This window comes from Ursus maritimus (genome assembly GCF_017311325.1).
Source record: "Ursus maritimus isolate PB19 chromosome X unlocalized genomic scaffold, ASM1731132v1 scaffold_X1, whole genome shotgun sequence".
NCBI classification, from domain to species: domain Eukaryota; kingdom Metazoa; phylum Chordata; class Mammalia; order Carnivora; family Ursidae; genus Ursus; species Ursus maritimus.
This window is the reverse complement of record NW_024423319.1, coordinates 103,494,475-103,518,436: the sequence shown is the minus strand read 5'-3', so window position 1 is coordinate 103,518,436 and position 23,962 is coordinate 103,494,475. Positions and strand designations below refer to the sequence as shown.

Sequence of the window (23,962 nt, the reverse complement as noted above, 5' to 3'; positions counted from 1 at the left end):
TGGAAAATTTTACCAAAACACTTATCTTTAGTCACTGTCTCAACCTCCTTACTTTCCTCCCTGGATCCCTTCCATGAATGCTCTTCTGTCTCTTCTTCTTCACAGAAACTGTTGTTATCAAGGTCAACAGCAATCTCCATGTTGATGGTCTCACTTAGCAACATTTCATCTGTTATCTCTTCCATTTCTGAAATACTTTGTTCTTCTGGCTTCCAGAAAACATCCTCCTGTCTAACAGGCTCTTGTTAGCCTATTTGATTGACTCTTGTGCCCAACCTTCCAATGTTGGGTTGGTCTTGACCTCCCTTCTTATTCTAATCCATATGCTCTTCTTAGATTCTCTGACTCTGTTCTAAGATTTTAAATAAATTTATCTCAAATCCATGTCTGCAACCCTGACTTATTTCTGAACAAAACATTTGTATACCAGACTGCCTATTTAATAGTTATTACTTTTAAAGGTTTTTTTTTTTTTTGAGTTTTCAAAACCTTTTAATTTTAGCATATGCTTGATAACCCGAGACTAACCTGCTGTCTGCATTCTCCCCCTTATCATTCAACCAGAAGCACAACCATTCATTCCATCTCTACAACAGATCCCATATGTGTTTAATTCTTTCCATCTTCTTTTTTGTCCCAATATACCATCATCCCTAACTTGGAATATTACAGTAGTCTCCTGATTGCATCACTCTTGCCTCTGCTGAAATCCATGTACTACATAGAACCCAAATCAATCTTTTGCAAATGGAAATAAGATTATGTTACATAGCAGAATCAAATTCTCTAAAAGGTTCCCCATATAATTAGAATATATTCCAGAATCTTTACCTTGTCATATAAGACTGTAAGGTCAATTTAGGTAGGATTGTGTCTGATGTGCTTAGAGCTGTTTCATCAAAACCCAACATAGAAACTTGTGTACCTAGTAGGTGCTTAACAGTATTTGCTGAATTGATACATGAATAAAAAGTTTAAGTATTCACTTCTTAATAGTGTCTGCCTTAGAATGCTTCAGTTGTATTTTTACCATCCCTGTACCAATGAGCAGGTCATTCTGCTTTAAAAAACTGCACTAGAAAGCTTTCCACTGCTTTTAGGAGAGGTTATAACTCTGAGCATAGATGTAAGGCCTTCCATGAATCTGATCTTTGAATACATTTACAGTTTATTTCCAAGTAAAAAAAGTTCCAGGAAATAATCTCTACCTGAAAAGCTTTTCCTTCCTTCTTTTTTTCTCTTTTCGTAGTATACTTGCTTATCTCTTAATCCTTCGTTAGAATTTATGAGAATTTATTGTAAATGTCTTTATGCCTGGGTCCTTCATTCAAATGTGAGTTCCTGTAGGGCGGGGACAATTTTACACGGCTTTAAAAATGCATCTTTAAAAAAGGCATCTCCAGGAGAGGTTATATCAATGTAGATTTTAAGATACATCATGGGTAAAACATTATTCATAGATTATTACTCAGAGACCAGCTTATACTTGAAAATCAAAGACCTATTTTTATTTATTGAATTATGAAGTTGCCACAAATATGCACTCTTATCTTCGAATAAGTATCTTCGAAATTTCGTGTAAGGGCTGGCACAAAGTCAGTCTCTCTTTAAGCATGGAGGAAAGGGAGAGAGGAAAAGAAAGGAAGAAAGGGAAGAAGGAAGTATTCTACCATCATCTGATACACATTTTACAGCTCGTTTTTATGTACCGTTAGTATTCTCAACATATTCTGCCTTTTTCATGTTTTGTTTTGCTTTGTTTTCTTTTGTTTTACCATTTCATCCTTGACTTCAGATGCCCTTTTCTACCCTGTAATTTTTTTTTAAAGATTTTATTTATTTATTTATTTGAAAGGAGAGAGCGTGCAAGCACAAGCAGAGGGAAGGGCAGAATGAGAGGGAGAAGCAGACTCCCCACTGAGCAGGGAGCCCTAAGTGAGGCTCGATCCCAGGACCCTGAGATCATGACCTGAGACACTTAACGACTGAGCCATGCAGGCATCCCTACCCTGTAAATTTTATTACTTCTCAATAAGAACTCATTCATCCCTTGGTCTAAAGACTAAAGATCCACGTCAGTCTCTCTTTCTCTGTTTGGTAGAATCTGAAATGGACCCACATTTATTCTGGACTAGTAGTCATGACTGCTTTCATTGCTACTATTTATTTTATAGACAGAGAAAATCATACATCATCTTCAGCTTTTGGCATACCCTCAGATCTATGTTTTATTATAAGTTTGACTCTGCTTCTTTGTCATGAATATATCTAATCCTGACACAGCATTATCCTGACAATCCATTAACATTACTTATGGATGGTGATTAAATTATACATATATACTCAAAGATAATACAGGACAAATTCTAAAATCCCCAAGACGACAAATGGTATAAAGCCTACTTATTTTAAATGTTCACAAAACGTGTCTAAGATGCTGAGCTTCTCAGTTCTGCTCTTTTTTTTACTCCATTTGTTGAGTTCAGCTATACTTAAAATAGCAGGGGACTATCCATTTTAGCAATTGACACAGCAGAAACTCTGTACTATTTTTCAAAATCCTATAATATAACAGGATATTCAAGGGGGGATTAGCTCATGTGAAATATAAAGAGAAGCTTTATCTTTGTTATTCTAGTAACCTCACGACCCACTCAATGAATCCCTTTATGATCATGTAGGAATTGGCCTTGAGGCAATAATAAAAATACAAGAGAAAAACGGAGCAGAGATTTTAGTCTTATCTACATGGCAGAAAATAATCAGCCGTATCTACATGGAGGGTCCACATAGTATGATAAAAGTTTGCTCATCAAGCCAGGCATTTGAAAGTGTTTGATGGAGTACCACTCTTACATAAACTAGATCATGGGTAATATCACAGTTAATTCTCAATAAATGAGTAAGAAGGCAAATTAGTTGGCTAAATAAAGAATACAAGCAAAAATAAATAATGTTAAGACTTGATCGAGTGCTAAAATAAAGGGTTCAGACAGTAGATATTATAGAAATTTGAGAACAAACCATTGAACTCTAGAAGCTCAGAAAAGTAGTGGTGTGAATTATTTCTTGGGTCAATCACTGACTCAGCAAGTGTCTCTCGAGCCTCTACTGTATGCAGAGCATTGCCATAAACACAGGATTTGAATCTGTGGGAAGGAGTGAGATGGACAGTTCCTCTGATCCTTGAATTCAAAGACAATTTACCCTCCATCCTTTCATACTGTCCAAGTCTCAGTAAGACGTTTTCTTTAGACCAGTTAAATACCGTACCCTTGACTTGGTAAAGTAACCTGTATTAACTGGTCTTGCCACTATCAGTGTATTTCCAGAGCAAATACTTTGTGGTAGGCAGAATAATGTCCCTTCTGCCAATAATGTTTAAGTACTAATCCCAGGACCTTTGAATATGTTATACTACATGGCTGGAGGGAATCAGGCTGCAGATGGGATTAAGGTTGCTAACTAGCTGACCTTAAAATCAAGAGATCATCTGGGATTATCTGTGGGTCCATTATAATCACAAGGGTCATTTATAAATGTGGAAGAGAGAGGCAGAAGAGTCAGAAACGGAGGGATGACATTGTAAGCAAAACCTGATTAGCCGTTGGCTGGCTTTGGAAATGGAAGGGGGCCACAAGCCAAGGAATGTGGGTAGCTTCTAGAAGCTGGAAGAAGGCAAGGGAATGAGTTCTCCTCTAGAATTTCACAAAGGAATGCAGCCCTGCCTACAGCTTCATTTTAGGTTAGTGAGATTCGTTTCAGACTTGCGACTTCCACACTTGCATACCAAATTTGTGTTGTTTCAGGCTCTTGAGTTTGCGGTAATTTGTTGTAGAAGCACTAGGAAACTAACATTCTTACGCCTGGAAGACAAGTTCCTTTTTGAATTGCATCTCTTGAATTACCCGTGACACAGCCTGTGACTTAGCCACACAAAATTACTTGGAGTTGCCAGAATATCTGAAACTCTTTTCCACTCTAGTGCTTTTGCACGTGGGCCCCCTGTCTGGATGAATTTTTCTGCCTTCTTTTTCTATTTCTTTTTTTGTTTGTTTTGTATTGTTGTTATTGCTCCTTTTTTTTTTTTTTTACTGGATTATGCTTTTTTTCTGATTTTCTTCTCATTTTGGAAAATTTTGGAAGTTTTAAAAATATAAAGAATAAAACAAAAATTTCACCATCTTAATATATCCAGAACTGTTTGTTTTGGTCTCTGTGATTCTAGTCATTTATTTAAACAACTTAATTTTGACTCTTAGAGATTATCATAAATGTTACTTCATAAGTTACCATTTCTTGAAGTATTGTGAGCTTTTCTTCATTATTATTCTTTGGTAATCTAATTGTTCAGTGGTTATTGCAATGATACTCAACAATTTAACTGATCAATTCCCTACTATTATTGAGTATCTTAGCAATTTCAGGTTGTAAAAATGTCTGCAGTACTCATTCTTATGGTTACATCTTTGTTAATATTTCTGATGATTTCCATAGAATAACTTCCCAAAGCTACATACTTGTTGGGCTCTGAGCAGTTTCAATGTTTTGGAAAGCAGCTTGATGGAAAGGCCTTACAGATTTGCTCTTCCTCAGTAATATATACAAGTGCCAACATACTTCTTATCATTATAATACAAATAAGTAAACAAAAAAATTCGGTCAGGGGAATTTCCTTATTGCTTTAATTTAGTTTTCTTGGACACTTTGTGAATTTGCTTATTTGCTAATGTTTCTTATTTATTTTTCATTCCTGAGTTGCCAGTTCATATCCTTTCTCAGTTTAAGAGTGCTTTTATAACATATTATTAAGACTTACTTTGTTGTGTAAATTAAAATTTTTTTTTCAATGTATTTATTTTTGCTCGTGTTTATTTTTGATATAGAGATCCTTAAATCTTCAGACAGTCACGTATGCCATGTTTTGAAATTTTTATTTATTTATTTATTCTGTATTCACAAAGGCCTTCATTGATCAGGGATCAAATTAATATTCACTCACAGTTTATTATAATTTTTTTATGTGTGTGTGGTTTTTCAACTACATTTGTGTATATACTGTATTTGGGATTCATTCTGTTGTATAATGTAATCTATATTATAATTGTATATCTTCAAAAATAATAATGTCCAGGCCCTATTTAATAAATGATCATTCTTAATCATAAATGCTTAGATGAAGCTTAGTCTAAGTTTGTTAAGGATTTCTGTCTTCCTGCACATATAGACAGTCTTGTAATAATTGTCATTTTAATATGCATTCCACTACGAGGCACTGGAAGTTACCTTATTCTTGTCTTTTAAGATTTTCTTCATTCTTCAAAAAGAACTTTAGAATAAATTTGTCAAGTTAAAAAAAAAAAAAGTCCTTAAAGGATCCAAAGTATATTTATCATTTCAGTGAAGGAAAATTTTTGTCTTTATGTGATTCTTTTTTATCTAGGAATAGATTCTCTTTCCACTTAGGCATCTTTTCTATTATATCTGTCAGTAATTATTTCTATTTTTAGATCTAAATCTCCATATAATTTGTAATATTTTTATTAAGTTTATTACCAGGAATTTTATATTTTTGGTTATTAGCAATACTAACTTTGTTCCATTATATTTTCTAACCAGTTATATTAAAGATTCCTCTTGCTAGTTAGGGAAACTTAACCCACTTAGCTTACACCTACAAAAGGTGGAAGTGGTATTTAATGACAGGATTCAGAGATATCTCGATGAACTTTAAGGCAGGGATTTTTCCAGCATTCAGAAATGAATTGTAAGCAAATGCCCCTGGGATTCCTGTTTCCTTCCACATATCTTGTTTGTCATTCGGTGCCTGTCTGTTTATTTGGTGTTGTTTTCCCCTCTGAGATAGGCTTCCTCTCTTTTTTCCTAGAGGAAAAACATAAGGGGGATGATTTGCTGTAAACAACTCATAGCTCCTAACTTTATTGTTTAGCAAGTTAGCCATTTCTTCTCTCAGCCTCACTTCCAGATTCCCACTGAAGAGACCCTATTTGAGCTGATTTGAGTCAGGGTCTGACCGAGCACTGGTCATCCTCCCCTTCGAGGGTACATCAGAAACAAAGTGCAGGTGAAAATTTTACTTTTTCCTTTCCTGTTCTTGCCTCCATGCAGTAATGATCTGGAATAAGGAGAAGAGGTGAAAACGTTAGTCTGGAGATTTGAAATGGTAGTTGGCTGTCATGTTATAGACCTGCTTCTTTGTGTCTTTTTACTTTTTCCCAGGACAAGATATGGCACATTGAGGTTAATATTTTCTAGAACGGTATCATTTCTTATGGGGGCTGTCCATTCAGCTTTGAAAAGGGGTGAGTGAAGGAAAATGATGTCTGTCTGAGTAATTTAAAGAGACAACCAAATAAGTGCTGTACAGAACACCTGACTTTCGTCGTAAGCAGCGTGCGGTATGGATTCCTTGGTGTCAGGAAGGAAGTGCAGCTTTAGATATTGACACCTGTTCTGAAATCATCTTTCTCCAAATTTCTGCTTTCATTAATCAAAATGAAGAGGCCATCCGTTCAAGAGCTCTACTAGCCCCAGTGAAGACTCCACATCTCTCTGTAAACAAAGAGCCAAATAGCCTCTCTGAGCTCTCCTTCCACACCATCCTGGTCTCAGGGATGGAATGTCCTCTCTAGTCCCAGGTCTGTGCTGATCAAAGCTGTTTCAGCACTGGTTGTCTTTTTCCACAGTGATAATGATGTCGAGTATCTCACAAACATAATCACAAAGTGATCTAACCTTTGAAACTGAGAAGCATTGTAACAGATCTTGCCTTCTTTTTTTTTTTTTTTTAAAGATTTTATTTATTTAACAGAGAGAGAGACAGCCAGTGAGAGAGGGAACACAAGCAGGGGGAGTGGGAGAGGAAGAAGCAGGCTCCCAGCAGAGGAGCCCGATGTGGGGCTTGATCCCAGACTGCTGGGATCATGCCCTGAGCCGAAGGCAGACGCTTAACGACTGAGCCACCCAGGCGCCCCCAGATCTTGCCTTCTTATCCTCACTTGGTGGGAAAATTTGAATGCCAAGCACATAATTACCAACTGAATCTTTGCTATTGACTCTTTGGCTCCTAAGTTCCCTACGGGCTTCTTAGCCCAAGCCACCTCAGGGGAAAGTCTGTAAGGGGTACGAGCTTTAGTATCTTGAGCCAGAGAAGATTTAAGACAATAATTCCCAAACAAAGTTCTATTCCTTCAACTCTGATTACCCGGCAGTAGGTTTTGATGCTTCCTTATCTCGGTAATACCTTTCAAGCAGGGAGATCAAAATGACCAGAGAGAAATAAAATCTTCACTTTAGATTCTGCCTTCAAAACTAAACTGTTTACTGCACATGAACAAATTAAGCCTCGTGTTTACTCTCTTTTAGAAAGATGATGTTCGCCTTCCTGTGGTTGTTCGTAATGGGTTTTCTGGACAGATATGAAAGAATCCCCACTACCGGAATTCCCTCATCTAAAATAATACACCTGAGAGGCGAGAAGCGAATCGGTTATCAATTTTTGAATGATAGAAAAGTGCCAAAATTACTTTCTTTAGATGTTTCAGAGATTTTTCATAATAGGAAGTTCTTTGGAATGCCAGACTTAAATGTCTAACAGTCCATAGGTTATAAATAAAATTTTCTGTGTGTTAAAGTAACCTGTATTTGGTGGGGCAGGAGAAAGACGGAAGTGTGGAAAGGACTCCACCTTCCTGGGATGGCAGTGCTTACTGTGGAATATAATGCAGAGTTCTTACGATGCACACTTTATCGTTCTAGGAAGTGGGTGGACTAGGAGAGAAGAAATGCTCTTTGTTTCTTCAGAGTTAGACATTTCAGGGGTGCCTGGGTGACTTAGTTAAGTGTCCAACTCTTGATTCTGGCTCAGGTCATGATCTCAGGATCATGAGATTGAGCCCCACATCGGGCTGTGTGCTGGGCGTGGAATTTGCTTGAGATTCTCGCTCTTTCTCTTAAAAAAAAAAAAAAAAAAAGAGTTAGACTTTTTCATAGCACTTTGCCCAGAGGCTTGTTCTGCTCGGACCAGTAGTGGACTCTACTTGCCGTTTTTAGTACCACGGCCAGCTGCCCTGCACCTTGTCAGGTTCAGCCTGATTCTGATGCCTGTGTGGGTATCTCTTAACCTGGTAGCTCATAAGGATCACCTGTGCAGTTTTAAAATGCACAGATGGCCGGGCCAAAACAAAGAATACTCTGATGACATAGTTCTTGGATCTATATATAAGTAGTGACAAAATAACAGCAACAAAAGTCCTCTGAGGGTAATTGTGATAGGCAGCCTTAGTCAGGCCCAGCTTAACTAGAAGCAGGAGGGATTTAGGAGGCTCCAGCCCATCAAGCCAGCTTCCAGTGGGTTCTAAGGTATGTCCGCACATCATATATGAAAGTGAGGTTCACTATTGCTGAGCTCCTGACTTGGTAAATAAAAGAAAAACACGTTCTTTACTCCAACTGGGTGGAATTCTGCCCTTAACTAGAGACCAGTACTTGGAGCTCTGTTATCTACTTACAACATTTCATGATCCCTGAGTGGTCAGTCCTGATTTCCCAGTGTTGACTGTTGTTTCATTCATTGCCATTGTCACCGATTAGGAAATCACCGTTTGATTTTGGATCCTACAATAAAAAGTTCTCCCCTGCAATACAATCCCTGCATTTTGCAGTTTGGTTTTACCCCCTGTTCCCCCCGCCGCCAGGCTTGGATTTGCTATCTAAGGTAATAATTGAGATGAGAATATACCCTAGAATATCGCTGTCCAAACGGATATGTCTAGTTTTGCGATGGCTCTTCTTAATCCGCTCTGTCTCATTACTGTAATCAGCAAGGCCTAGAAATATTTCATCATTTTCCTACCCCATACCACAGAGGAAGAACTGATAGCAGTTCATAATGTGCTAGTGGGGGCCATAGGAATTACTGAGATTTAGAATCGGGAATAAACCCAAGGATCATTGACAGCCAAAGCACAAGGGACTCCGAGATGGTGACCCTGATACTGGGCAGGGACCAAAAGTGGTCAGCAGTTTGTGTTCAGTGACGATGTCATACCTGGAGCCACACAGTTAAACTTGGGGACATCAGTATCCAAATGGCGGTATCTAGTCTGTTATCAGATGGGCAGTTTACAACTCCTGCTCAGCCCCCACCTTCCTGATTTTAGGAAGCACCTGGTTTGAAAGTCACTGGAGGAGTAGTTTTCTGTCGTGTTTGGATGGCCTATGCCAATGCAGATTCAGATGCCCTGGACACCAGATACTCTGATTCACTAGGTCTCTAATAGGAGCAAGGAATTGCATTTGTGGAGAGGAAAGAAGCCTCGGTGATTTTAATACAGCTGGTCAGGTATCATACCTTGAGGAGCTCTAACCACGTAAAATATGTCCTAAAATTTGAGGCCTTGGGTAGGAGGGAAATCGTCTTATTTGTTGGGGGAGGGGAATGTAAGCTTTGGTTACCAGGCAGGGCCTGACAATACCTGCTGAATTTGTTACAAGTGTTAAAGAGTAAACTGAGGAACATTACAGTTTTTGAAGTGTTTCTTTGAGCAAGCATTGATTTGAATTGAACAGCACCAAAGCTGAAATGATCAGGGGCGCTTCACAGATGGGAGCTGGAGCAAGGATTGTATAGAGACGACAAAGAAATGAAAGAAAGTAATTATTTGACTGACTGTAGCTTAAGTGGTTGCCTTATTGGGAAACCCAGTGGGCTATTTGTGATTGGTGGTTTTTAAATTTCTTTTCCTCTGATTCAAGTGCATTGACTCTGGCTTAGGTTTAGCTTTGCTTACAGTAGGCTACCGGGGCATTAGAGCCAGCTCAGTCTGATGGGGTCCTTGTTTAATACTTGAAAACAAGCAATTTTATGAGTGCTCTGTTCAGCCACTTAATATATCTTTCATAGGGTTTTCCCAAAGTAATTTCTTGAGCACTCTCCAAATCCTTTATTTTGTGGGTCCCAAGCTAAAAATCCTAAGGATTTTTACTTAATACATTTAGAGTAGAAACATCTAAACTGAATGGCCTCAACTGATCATCCTGGGACTTAATGGTTCCTAAGTAGAGCCTACCCTTATTGGAGAGTACTCGGTCCCAGGAACAAGCACCATTACACATCTGGTGGTCCAGGGGAGCACATCCCTGCTTTGGCGGTTGCCACGTATGGCTGGCAGTCTTCAGGCCTTCTGCTGCCCAACAACGGAGTAAGAATTAGAGGAGGAAGTATGTTACCGACATGCCGCTGTGATAATGCCCTTTTATATTGAGTGGATCCCTGAGTGCTGATTTACATAAAAGCCTAAATAAAATCATTTAAAAAGCAGTGGGCCCATGGTTGTTAACTCTTCTCACGTTATGAATTCTTGACTCCATGCTGACTCTGGTGATCTGCCAGCTTCAGGCAGAAGTGTCTCCATGAGGAACAACTCAGGCATCATGGTGTCATGTTCACACGCGGATCCTTTCTGCTGCTTTCCTGCAGGTTAAGTAGTAAACTGAACCGAAGACAACTTAAATCAACTCTAAATCTTTATTCGTAGCAGTCCTTAACCGGAGACTAACAGTCGTGGTCTGACCTAGTCTCTAGATGATGCAAATATTAGATTCGCAGACATTAGATAATTTAATGATCTCCCACACAGTTGCTTTGTTGGGAGTATAATGACTTCATCATTGTGGCTAAAAATGCCTGTCGGGGAGAAAGAAGGAAGTAAAGCTCCCTGGAGGCGGTTCTGTTAAAGATCCATTGGATTAACCACTTTGCTCTGCTATTGGTGCTGTTTCCGTTTGCAGGCCCGGTTCTCAGCGCGCCGCCGCCGTTTGTAGATACCTACGGTGGCTCTCAATTGGCTCTTAAGTGGAATTCAATTTCCTGATCCTGGGTGGTAAGGTTCTCCACTTCTTCATTCTCCTTTAGCTAAAATTTCTCTTTTCTGCTTGCCACGTTCACAGCACTCTGTATTCCAAACCTGATTATTTTTGAGGGTTGATGTCTTAGGCTGTTTTCATATTTATTATTTCTCCTAGAAAAACCTTGCCAATTTCTTTTGCTTACTGATGAACACTTTCTTCAGATGTCTTCTTAGAGGAATGGCCTTTAAAACACCATGGTAGGTGTTTTCGCTAATCAGTATGACAGTTCCCCGCTCCCGGTGGTTTCCAATGCCTGCGGCACATCAGGATCGCCTGGGGAGCACCCTGCTCTGGGCGCCCACCCCAGACCAGTGACAGTAGGATGTCCGGGGCAGGGATCCAGGCAACAGTGCTTGTTAATCCTCCCCAGGTGATCACCGCATATTGCGAGGACTGATAACAAATGCCTCAGATTGTTCGGTAAATGCTAAGGATGCCTAACCCTGGGCTTTTTGTGGGTGCATGACTGCTCTTCATTTTGCCCTTGCCAGCTTTCCTAAACTAAAAAGCACAGGCATTTAAGATATCACTTAAGGCCTTAAGTTTCTTAAGAGAAACAACTCCCTTCTTTTTCTCTTTCGCTATACCTTCGTATTCAATCACAGTGGTAGCCGAGGAGCTTCCCCACCCAGAAAGGGGCCAGAGCAGAGCTCATGCCGTACTGCTTCTGCGTTGTATTAACTCTGTATGGAAAATGTGCTGTGTTTGCTTCCATGCAAACAGACATCTGTGACGTGTATTTCTGAAAATACCCCGGCTTCGGTGTTGAACCAGTACGGGGAATTCGAGCTATGGCATTGGCGGTACCCCACAACAGCACCGCACGGACGGCCCACTAAGTCATTGATAATTCGTGGCCCTCCTTTGCTTTTGTGCAAGTTGGTGTGAACAGAGACGCAAGTATCTGGTTGAACGGGAACTTCGATCACAGCAGGGAAGGCATCATTTTATCAGATAATTCACTCTTTTGGACCAGGCCATTAACAGTGGACAGGCGCAAGCATAGCAAGCAGAGAAACCCAAAGATTGTGATTTAAGAGTTCAGAAGGGATCCCCAAAGCTGAAATAATAATAAACGCCCCAGGTCATTCTGAATTAGGGGCTATGGAGCATACTTTGAGAGACTCTATTTTAGCTTTTCTGACTTCTCCAAAGTTGTGTTTTCTCTTGGTATGCCTGCATAATTATAGCCAGGAATGCTCTTCTGAAATGTGGAAACACATTATAATTAGGAAAACAGAATATGGTCAAATGAACATAGGCATTGGAGCAGTGAGACCCCATTTTGAATCCTGGCTCTGCACATGAGCTAAGGGAAGAATTTAAACCGTGTCATTCCTGCTGCCGAGGTTCCAGTTTACCTGGGCATGCTTTGTGATCAGACTAGCCCTGCAGGTACCTGCTGAGGGCAGGGCTCTAGTGGACAACTATTACTGCCCAGCTTATTATTATTATTATTATTTTTTTTTTTTGTAAACTATCCTCCTGCTAACTGCTACGGATGTTAATTACATGGTTTGCCCTGCTTAAAAACAAGGGTTGGCAACGAGAATGCTCCATCTCTCTGGCCACAGTGGCTGGCTGAGCTATGGGCCCAGTTCCTCAAGCTACAGCAATCAAATGACTTTTTCTGGAACCAGGAAGAAGGAGGATGTGCTATCCCCTTTTTTGTTGGGGGAGGGAGGGGCTTGCCTGAGACCAAAACCAACATAAAGAGTAACAGAGATGGAGAATAAGATAAGTTGGAAGATGCTATTGAAGTCTTCGGACAGGGTTGTGCCTAAAGACAGAACTACCCCTGGAATTTGAATTTGTTGAGCCAGTAAGTTTTCTCCACCATCCGCTAACAGCTTAATACTGAATGAGACTTCCGTTACTTAAAACTAAGTAATTTCTGACTTAGCGGTTGAGAGGATTTTGAGGAGAGCTAGTTCTGACGGAAGTAGGAGCTCAGTAAAATCAACTTGACACAGTAAGAAAGCCTTGGTTATTAGAAAGAATAGTCAATAGTAGGCGTGCCTGGGTGGCTCAGTTGGTGAAGGGTCTGACTTCAGCTCAGGTCATGATCTCAGGGTCCAGGGATCGAGCCCCACATTGAGCCCCGTGTCCCACTGTGTGCTCAGGGGAGGAGTCAGCTTTTCCTTCTCCCTTTGCCCCCTCCCCCACTGCTCATGCTCTCTCTGTCTCTCTGTCTCTCTGTCTCTCTCTCTCTCTCAAATAAAGGAAATAATTTTAGAAAGAATAGTCAATAGTAAATTAAACATGACATTCCTTTTTGAGATTTGTCATGTGATGCAATTTCTCCACCTGCCCTTCTCCCTGTAGAAGTCCTATTGAATATTGGGATAAAAATATCAGGGTGAAGGGATTAAAGTTAAAAACCAAAACCAGAAGGAGCACTTCCAATAAAAATTCTGTAAAGGACCTGTGCAGACACTTTAGGATATGAGGGGAGGGAAGCACTTGCACACCACTTCACCACACCACTCCTGACCGGCTTTGCCGACGGAAGTGTGCCAGTGCTTCACTGGCCGTGCTCAGCGACAATACTAGATGTCTGACCTAACTGAAGAAGGGCACGATGGCACTTAGAGGACGACTAGCAGAGACCGAGATGTCTCTGGATGTCTGGCAGAGTAATGGTGTGTCTAGCCGTGAGTGGAAACAAATAGAAGTTTCCAATGTGTATCCACTGCCTGTGGATGTAATGGTACTTAGGCACGTATGTGAACACACATAAGTTAACACCTGCAGACTCTCAGATATGACGGAATGTGACTTTTGCAAGCAAGTAGAGGTTCTTTGTCAGTACCTGGGATAAGAACCATTGAAATCTAGGTTTTCCCTTTTAGTATGATACCATTTCAACTCATGGTTTCCTGGAGTCTGAGGAAGTTCTGATAATAAATAAGAAAGTGTACATGAAACTACTCAGTATATTCCTAGTAAGTATTCATTAAATATATGCTTATTGTCAACATCATGAAGCAAATTGTGAAGAATTTATAATAGACTGTTAAAGAACATGGCTTAAGAAAGTAAATAATTAAAATATTCAACTTTGGATCTTTTGCAATTTTTTTTAAAGATTTTATTTATTTTAGAGAGAGAGCACATGTGAGAGAGCGAGGGGGGAAGGGCAGAGGGAGAGGGAGAGTATCCCAAGCAGATCCCATGCTGAGCGTGGAGCCCAACACACAGCTTGATCTCAGGACTCTGAGATCATGACTTGAGCCAAAATCAAGAGTCAGATGCTTAACCAACTGAGCCACCCAGGCGCCCCTAATCTTTTATAGTTCTAAACAATGATGTTCCATATACTGATACTTTTGAATATATACTTTTTTTAAAAAAGATCTTATTTATTTATTTATTTATTTATTTATTTATTTATTTGACAGAGAGAGAGAGAGAGGCAGCGAGAGAGGGAACACAAGCAGGGGGAGTGGGAGAGGGAGAAGCAGGCTTCCTGCTGAGCAGGGAGCCCGATGCAATGTGGGGCTCGATCCCAGGACCCTGGGATCATGACCTGAGCCGAAGGCAGATGCTTAATGACTGAGCCACCCAGGTGCCCCGAATATATACTTTCCATCTTACCTGATTCATAAAAAAGCTGTGCCCAGAATATATCACATGACCCTGTAATGTTTGCTTATATTAGTTCAAGTTTAATTTCCAGTTTGTAGTGTATCTGGATCTCGTTAATATTTTTCCGTTAGCCAGTAAGATGAGAAATATTTTATTGCTGTTTGTGCTGCTGCTTTTTTTTACTTTCTATTTTTTTTCTATGTGAATATCTAATGCCCCATCCCAAATGCCAAGTAGTATTCTCACCTAATAATAAGAGAAATTGTGCACTTTTGTATCTTTTTAAAAGGGTTCATCTCATATGAATGAAATGCATTATGAAAGCTTTCTTTTAGCTGCACTGACCTTGTATTTTTCTTAGATAGTAATTTTGGGAAAACTTTTTTTTTTTCCTAATAAGATTAAATGGCAAAACCTGCCCTGTACTAGTCCTATCTCAGATAGTAGCTCAGACTGGATCCAAGGAGAATTTTCCAGCACAATCAGGAAGTAGTCTTCTTAAATATCAGTTTCATCTTTGGTCTGGTGTCTGGCTAATCTGTTTCTGCCTCTGTCTCTTAGATGACCTAGGGTTTCTCTATCCCTCACTGTGTTTCTAGTGCCTTTGAGAGGCCAAGCACCATGTCTCTGCCAGCACCCTGGAATACATACGTCCTGTGCTCAAAAGTTCTGCCCGCCTTGCCCAGGAATGCAGCCTGTTGCAGTTCATAGTTGCTTCAGCTAGACGGGCCCTCTGTGCCAGAGGGTATCACGATTGTCTAATTCTCCGGAAGGGGTTAACCCGCCCCCTCCCTAGCCTTAGCCCTAGTGCATCAGGCCAGCTCTTTCAGTTCTGAATGCACGTCCACAGTGGCTCTACACTGGCATGCGCTTCCCACGACTATTTGTCGGGACTTACGCTCTTTCCATTTAAACGGTCTGTCTTTTCATTTGCATCTCTCCTCCCACTTCATTCCCTGGATTAGTCAGGAATCTTGCAGACTGGGCTTAACAGACACCAAATTCAAACAGATTTACTAACTTCTCTTTTTGAAAATTCCAGAGACTTCAGTGTCCACCCTCTTTCCATCTTTTGTAATGCCTTTGCTCTCTGCAGCCTATGTTCTCAGGCAGGCTTTGTCCATTCGGTGCCTGGCCACTGATGCTCTCCTCACAAGCACTATTGTGATAAGCTCGTGGCAGAGCAAACACACCTCTTTTGAAATAACTCAGGTAAAAATCCAAGGTGGCCTTCAGTGGCCTGACTTGAATTACACGTTAATCTTGAATTACTCACAGGGGCACAAGCCTGCAACCCAAGTCTTGCCCTTAGACACAGGGGTGGACCGTCCCTACCGGAACTATATGAGATTGGGGTAAGAATGGATCTCCCAAAGAAAAACTGAAATACTTTTACTAGAATAAGGGGGGGAACAGATAGCTTTAGCAGGCAGAAAGGGCATTCTCACTGTTGTCGGCATATGCTTACTGTCTCAGTACTCAGTGGGTACTTTAAATTCATCTGGCAGTCTTCACTTTCATGTGTCTTTGACAGTACCTTCATTGATAGTGACACTGTGCAGTAACTGACACAGAATATTACCTGTCTGCTAATTGGAAGACTAACAGGTAACATTTTTAGAGCACTTTCTACATGACAGACTGTGAGTAAATGGAGATTATCAGGTCGGCGTTGATGCAGAACTCACTGAGAATGACATTGGGCTCTGCAGCGTTGTTGCCCTGGAAACAGTAAATAAAAATGAGGAGTGTTGGGTCCGCCTCCTTTGTCAGGTGGAACTGCATTGTGTTAAGGGAGCTTTGCCTTGGTGTGCAGGACTCTAGCCTGTGTGACTAGGACGGTGTAAAATAGTCAGGGGACAATGGGCTCGTGGATTCTCTATGCTCAGGTGACCCACGGGGACCTTCAGTGCTTATGCTCTGCATGGGCAATGGGGCAAAGTAATGCGTGTACTTGGGCAGATGCTGGGACTGTTGGTGGCACACTGCTGATGTCCCTGTTATCACCCCTGCCTTGAACTGTTCTGTAAAGTTAAGTAAATGTAGCACCAGATCGAAGCCTGTTTTTGTCTTATGAGTCTTGGCGTCATCTCAAACCTGTAACTCCAGCTTTCCTGCAGCATAGACCCTGTTCCAGGAGCTTTATATACAACTGCTTGTTTATTCTTTCACGAGAATTCTATTAACTTGGTATTAGAGAGGAACAAGTTGAGACATGAAAGGCCCCACGATTTACTCCGACATGAGTAAAATCCATGATCAGCCAGCCAGTGCAACCCAAGATTCTGTACCCTCAGCCAATATGCTATACTGGCCTGTTTGTCCCAAATCACCTTTCATCTCTTTTGTGGTAATGACCTCAGTATTGTTGAAAGTTTTTCCCACTTATAGCTGAAGAAACAGTGTCATCTCATCTTTAGGTGTGGATTTTACTAACTGAGGGCAGACCAACGGGAGGTGTCACAAAGGTGTTTTCTTACTAACTTCTTGATAGGGGCACACAGCCTGTTTGTCCTATAATCTGGTGACACACATTTGCTTATGTCAAGTTTGGCAAAACTGTATTTCTACTTCCCGTAGCATTAAAAACGTTTGTTCTTTTTAATATTGTTCTTACAAGATTGTTTTTCTCTTGACTGAAATTTCCACCCACAAAGGATTAGCTAAAATCCTTTGTTGGGCTTTTTTCTTACCACCTGTGAAAGCATTCTGTTCTACCTCTTGCTAATTGGAAACCGTCCATCTGGAAGTTTTGAAGCTCGAATATTTTAATGGTGGAAGCTTGATTTTAGAGTGTAAGTATGTCTTTGCTGATACAGGTGATTGGTTGTTTGAGGCACAATTTGAAAAGCACGCAGTGAAAGTAACATTTAACCTATTAAAATGATATTTTTACCTAATATTCAAATTGTATTTAATGAAGTCTAACTGCATATTGTAATTAAGGTGAAACAGACATTTATAATATTGAAGTTCTTTTTTTTTTTTTTAAAGATTTTATTTATTTATTCGACAGAGATAGAGACAGCCAGCGAGAGAGGGAACACAAGCAGGGGGAGTGGGAGAGGAAGAAGCAGGCTCATAGGGGAAGAGCCTGATGTGGGGCTCGATCCCATAACGCCGGGATCACGCCCTGAGCCGAAGGCAGACGCTTAACCGCTGTGCCACCCAGGCGCCCCTATAATATTGAAGTTCTAAAACATTTTTTAAAAGTGTATAAAGATGAAGACCAGGGGCAGCCTGGGTGGCTCAGTTGGTTAAGCGTCTGCCTTCGGCTCTCAGCTCTCAGGGTTGTGAGATTGAGCCCTGTGTCCACCAGCTCTGCGCTCAGCAGGGAGTCTGGTTGAGATTCTTTCTTCCTCTGCCCCTCCCCCTGCTTTCTCTCTCAAATAAAAATGTATTCCTAATTGAATTTAAGTTTATAGGAAATCACCCACACCCTTTTTGTTTACCTTAGGACTTTATTGGCTGAGTTAATCTGAATTAGATTCCACCTACATCTGTCTGTCTTAAAGTTAGAAGTTGAAAAGGACCTGTGTAGTTTAGCAAAAGTTCTGGGTTACATTAAAATGGCCTCAAATAAAATCAGAAGATTAACTGGATTGGAATTGTTCTTTTGGATGTAGGAAAAGTAGTCATGAATGGTGTTTGAGGGCCAATCAGCATGTAAAGTGGTTAGGTTTGGGGATTTTTTATTTGTTTATGTGGTACTGCTCAATATTCAACAGGTATTTATTGAGTAGCTGTAGGCACTCACATGGGAAAGGAGTGACAGCGGAGCAAAGGGAAGAATAGATCTGAGAAAGGGAGAAAACGGGGCCTGCCAGCCAGATATTTGCATTAGAATGAACACTAGCAACTGTGAATTTGCTTAGACAAGTAGAAAAATGTAGAATCACATCTGTGTAAGGAAAACACAGTGATTGGCCCTTTCCTAAGTAAATGGCAAGATCCAACCTATATTCATTCTAGAATTTCTAGGGGTGCATGTCTTTGCCAGTCCAAAGGATGCTTAACTCTAAGGAATAATGATGTCTCCAGAGAAATTGTAGTTAGAACATGGGTTCAAGAAGTAATGGTGTGCTTGAACTATTCGTGATTAGAGAGACTATCAATATGCTTAGATTTTTATTTGGACTAAAGTAAAACAGTTACAATACTATAAAGGGTGCTTTTGTTTTTACTCATAAAACCTTTATTGATGAATTGTTAGTACCTTGGAATTATTCCTTTTCTTTGTAAGCTGCATCTACAGCGTAGAATTGATCCAAGGGACATGTTTTGCTGATCGGTGCATTATTTTCTCATGTAGCGTTAGATTAAAAAAGGCTTCTAAGGGTTTTTCTTTTTTTTCTACATTATTATTTCATGTTCAGTTACATTGCTTTGGGATTATGTTTCTTAAACGGATAGTTGATATTCAGCATCTCGTATGTGCATCTAAGAAGTCTCACTCCCAGCAGGGCAAAAAGGGAAATCATTTGTGTAGATAAAGGTTGTTAGTGTCATATACCTGGCACTGGGTACTCTGATGGAGAGATTGTATATACAGGCTCTGGAGCCAGCTTGCCCGGGTTCAAATTCCAGCACTGACACTAGCTGTGTGGTGTCAGGCAAGTTACTTATCTTCTCATGACATTTTTTTCATCTGTAAAATAGGGATAAGAATAGCACCTACCTCATATGATGGTTTTAAGTAATGAATGCCAGCATTATAGAATAGTATACTATTTTCTTCTGGGTCTACATTTTTCCAAGTCAATCCTTAAAATTCGATGGATCGTATTAGATCTCCTATGTGTCATGACTGATATTATACTACTTTAACTGTTCCTGTTTTCTTTTTAAGGTAAGACAGTCTGACTCTCTTTTGATTTAGTATAATCTGAAAGTATAGTATTCATATTCCCAAATGTTAGGTATCTGCTTACACTTAATGTCCAATTGGATGTCAGTATGATCTGGTGGGAAAGTAGTCGTGGGTGGTTTTTGAGTTAATTTATTTCTTCGTTTACAACATTGTGCAGTGAAATGTGCTAATACTCTGAGGGATGCAAAAAGAGAAAAATGTCTAGAATCTTACTATCTGGTAGAAGAGATAAGAAAATTAGGCACATAACTACTGAAATTATTTCATAGATGGTAAACAGTAAAAGTATGATTCATGTATTAACACCAACACTTGGTAAATATCAATTCATTCCAAAATGTAGACAATAATCTTAACTGTTCATGACAGATTGGAGATTCCAGAATTCATCTGGGAGATAGAGGTTTTATTCTCATCGCAGGAGACTGAAGTCAATTTCACATGAAGGTTAGATTTAAAGTCAGTGTATACAATATCATTTGCAGTCAAAATTACCTTTGATTGGGGCACCTGGGTGGCACAGTCGTTAAGCGTCTGCCTTTGGCTCAGGGCATGATCCCGGGGTTATGGGATCGAGCCCCACATCAGGCTCCTCTGCTATGAGCCTGCTTCTTCCTCTCCCACTCCCCCTGCTTGTGTTCCCTCTCTTGCTGGCTGTCTCTGTCAACTAAATAAATAAAAACTTTTTTAAAAAAAATTACCTTTGATTATTCTTTTTTTTTAAGTCTTTATCTAAATTCCAGGTAATATACGGTGTACTGTTACTTTCAGGTGTACAGTATAGTGATTCAACACTTTCATACCTCACCTGGTGCTCATCGCAGGTGCCCTCCTTAGTGCCCATCACCTGTTTCCCCCATTCCCCCACCTACCTCCCCTCTGGTAACCAGCAGTTTGTTCTCGAGTTACAAGTCTGTTTCTTGGTTTGCCTCTCTGTTTTCGTTCCTTTATTCATTTGTTTTGTTTCTTAATTTCCACATATGAGGGAAATCATATGGGTGTTGGTGAGGAGGTGGAGAAAGCGGAACCCTCCTGCGCTCTTGATGAGAATGCAAACTGGTGCAGCCACTGTGGAAAACAGGCGACATACGGAGGTGTGGAATCACTATATTGTACACCTGAAACTAATATTGCACTGTATGTTATCTAACTGGAATTCAGATAAGAACTTTTTTTTTTTTTATATGGAACGCTTCATGAATTTGCGTGTCATCCTTGCGCAGGGGCCATGCTAATCTTCTCTGTGTCAGATAAGAACTTCTTAAAAAACTATAATGAGATAACACCTCACACCTGTCTGAATGGCTAAAACAACAGGAGAAACAACAGGTGTTGGTGAGGATGTGGGGAAAGCGGCATCCTCTTGCACTGTTGGTGGGAATGCAAACCGGTACAGCCACTGTGGAGAGCAGTATGGAGGTTCCTCAGAAAGTTAAAAATAGAACTACCCCAAGATCCAAAGCAATTGCACTACTAGGTATTTACTCAAAGAATACAAAAATACTAATTTGAAGGGGTACATACACCCTGATGTTTATAGCAGCATTTTCTGCAATAGCCAAATTATGGAAACAGCCCAAGTACCCATCGGTCGATGAATGGATAAAGAAGAAATGTCCTCTGCGTGTGTGTGTGTGTGTGTGTCACACACACATACACACAATGGAATATTATGCAGCCACAAAAAGAATGAAATCTTGCCATTTGCAATGACATGGATGGAGCTAGAGAATATTTTGCTAAGCAAAATAAGTCCGAGAAAGACCTTTGATCATTCTTAAGATTACAGGGGTTGGTTCTGTCTGGACACCCCAGCTCTTTGGCAGCTTTTCCTCCAGCTTGAGAAGAGCTCTCTTTCTTCAATTTGGCAACAGATTAGGCAGTTGGCTTATGTTTGAAAGTGCTACTATATGAAAAAATGTGTATTTTTAAACACTGGACTCACTCTCAAAACAGCAAGAAGCTTACACAAATAGAGGAATTCAGAGATGGGGTGAGGTGGATTAGGGGGAGAGTGGAATTGTAACTCCTAGTGCCCCTTTATTTTGTGGCCCATTTGGTTGAATGGAATAACTAACAGAATCGCTGGCACTATTTTAATTCTTTCTCTGTCTCTCATTCCTCAATTCTTTTCAATTAGCCTGAGTGTATATACTTGAATTAGTGTGAGTTAAATGCACGTTTGTTGTGCTCCAGCAATATCCTAGAAGGACAGGGACACGTAGCATGAAGAGGTGCACAGCGTGCTGAGGGATTCATCCATCCCAATTGTATTCCCTCAGCTTCGTGATTTATTTACATTGCTTCACACACGTGAAAGTCTTTATTGCTAGACATGTGTGTCAGATGGAGTGGTAAGCTCTGAAATGTGAATTACTTCTTCCTCTTCATCACAACCCTTCTAAATTTTAGTCCAGGTCTGGAAGAGGCCTAAATCTAGAGGAAGGCTGAGGAATGGCTGGACTAGCCTAGTTCCACTTCGTGGAAGAGGATCCCCTCTTCCTTGCATGAAAATTATTAATTTGGGCATTTCTTAGGAGCACTGTGCCAGGACAGATAGTGAGTGACAGAAACCATTCTAACAAACTGTACAGTTAGTTATGTCATGTATGTGATTTAGATTTGTGTCATTTGTCTTAGTCATTTCAATCGATCTTTCTAAAATCCTGATAGAGAATATATGCAGCCATCATCCTTCAGTGCACTGGTCTTGATCTGTTTCTCTTCTGAGTCATTATGAAATACCAGAAAAAAGGATGATACAATACGATAACTGCAATTTCTAGAGGACCAGTACTTGACTGTTTTACTAGAGTCTTCAGTTATAGCTAGGCTCTTTACTTAGCCAGTTTTGTTCAGTTACTGAAAATGACATCTGAAAGTTAATGCTAAGTTTGCAAACTGAGGTGATGCCTATATGGATGTTCCCTGAACAATTCTTTGAACTTTTCTGTTTTAAAATTTTTGTAGTAAAATACTGAGAAGAAAACTCCTTAAAGCTTAAAATTTCAAAAATAGATCTTTTCAAACATTTCATCCCATAGTCCTTTATTGGTTGCCTACTGCGTAATTGCACTTGGATAAGTGCTGTGGACAAACTTGAATTCAATGTGGTGTCTGCCTTTAAGAATTATATCAATCGGGGCGCCTGAGTGGCACAGCGGTTAAGCGTCTGCCTTCGGCTTAAGGCGTGATCCCGGCGTTATGGGATCGAGCCCCACGTCAGGCTCCTCCTCTATGAGCCTGCTTCTTCCTCTCCCATTCCCCCTGCTTGTGTTCCCTTTCTCACTGGCTGTCTCTATCTCTGTCAAATAAATAAATAAAATCTTTAAAAAAAAAATTATATCAATCATCTATTGCTTCAACAATGCTGAATAACCCACTAGGTGGCATGAAATCATAAGTATTTATTTTCACACTCATGAGTATGCAGGTTAACTGCGAGTTGGGTGATCTCCCGACTGTTTCAAATGGAAAATTCCATTGGGTGTGGTTCCTTGCTGCATTTAGTCAACATAGGTTCATTCTGAGACCCTGTGTCTTCTTAAGATGATGGCAGAATTACAAGAGGGTAAACCCTACCAAGGAACTAGATTTCATGCCTTTGGTGACATCACTACTCCTAAAGCATATTGGCCAAAGTGAGTCACATGGTTGAGCCCAAAGTCAAGAAAAGGGAAAGTAAACTCTGCCTCTAGTGGGGAGAATTACAAAGTCACATGGGGAGAGGCATGATATGGGGAAGAAAGCATTGGAACCAAACTTAAGTCTATCCCAAAAGGTTTGGAGTCTGATTCTTGACAAAGCAGACAGAATACTGTACTGCCGGCAATAAGATAGCCGTCTTGAGCACAGTGGTAATGGAGCGTTCCATTTGTTCAAAGGAGAAATTAATACGATTGAGTACTAATCTGCATGTCCATGTTTCCTATTCAGTGATTCTCACCTTAGATCATTTGAGAGCTGTATAGATTAGTCTACTTTATTATCAGACTGTTTTATGACAGAGAACAAGAGCAATACAAAAAGTACTTGTTACGCCCTTATTGTTTTTAAGCTTCTTTTCTAGAGCCATGGAAACAGTGATAATGCGCGTCCAGTTCCCTTCTTTCAAGGAGGTCTCCGGGAAGTGAGATATAAGGACATTCTAATTTTTGTGCCACCTACTTCTTTAGCAGTAAATCCGTGAGTGATAAATTATAGACTTGACTTAGTTTCTGAACAATTTTTAGGAATAAACTGAATTTTCTTTGTGTTTTGATGAAAGGTTTGCATCCACTTAACATTATACCCTTGTTGTATAGATCAACATTGAGAGAAATCAACCATAACATTTTGTAATTAAAAATAATGCAGGGTGTAAGCTCTTTATTGCTTGCAGAACTTTAAAAATCTATCAATTTCCCATTAGTTGCAGCATAATAACCCAACTCCTTAAATGGAAAGGAGAATAAACTTCTTGAACCAAAGTTTGTGATAGAGACCCAGCATGTGCTATTAATTTAAACTGTTTCTCTGAATAATTTGATTATATTTTGTTACAACCAGTTCAGTGAATTGGAAATGTTAGAA

The 23,962-nt window shown here is 40.1% G+C and overlaps 1 long non-coding RNA gene and 1 other non-coding gene across 2 annotated transcripts in view; one reads left to right on the top strand and one right to left on the bottom strand.

Moving 5' to 3' along the window:
• The window catches only part of LOC103668276, a 258,377-nt gene that overhangs the window by 48,280 nt on the left and 186,135 nt on the right, over positions 1-23,962 (top strand). The window lies entirely within an intron of this gene.
• LOC121103811 lies at positions 20,569-20,674 on the bottom strand. The gene has a single exon (XR_005836092.1). It is a non-coding gene; the product is annotated as a U6 spliceosomal RNA (small nuclear RNA).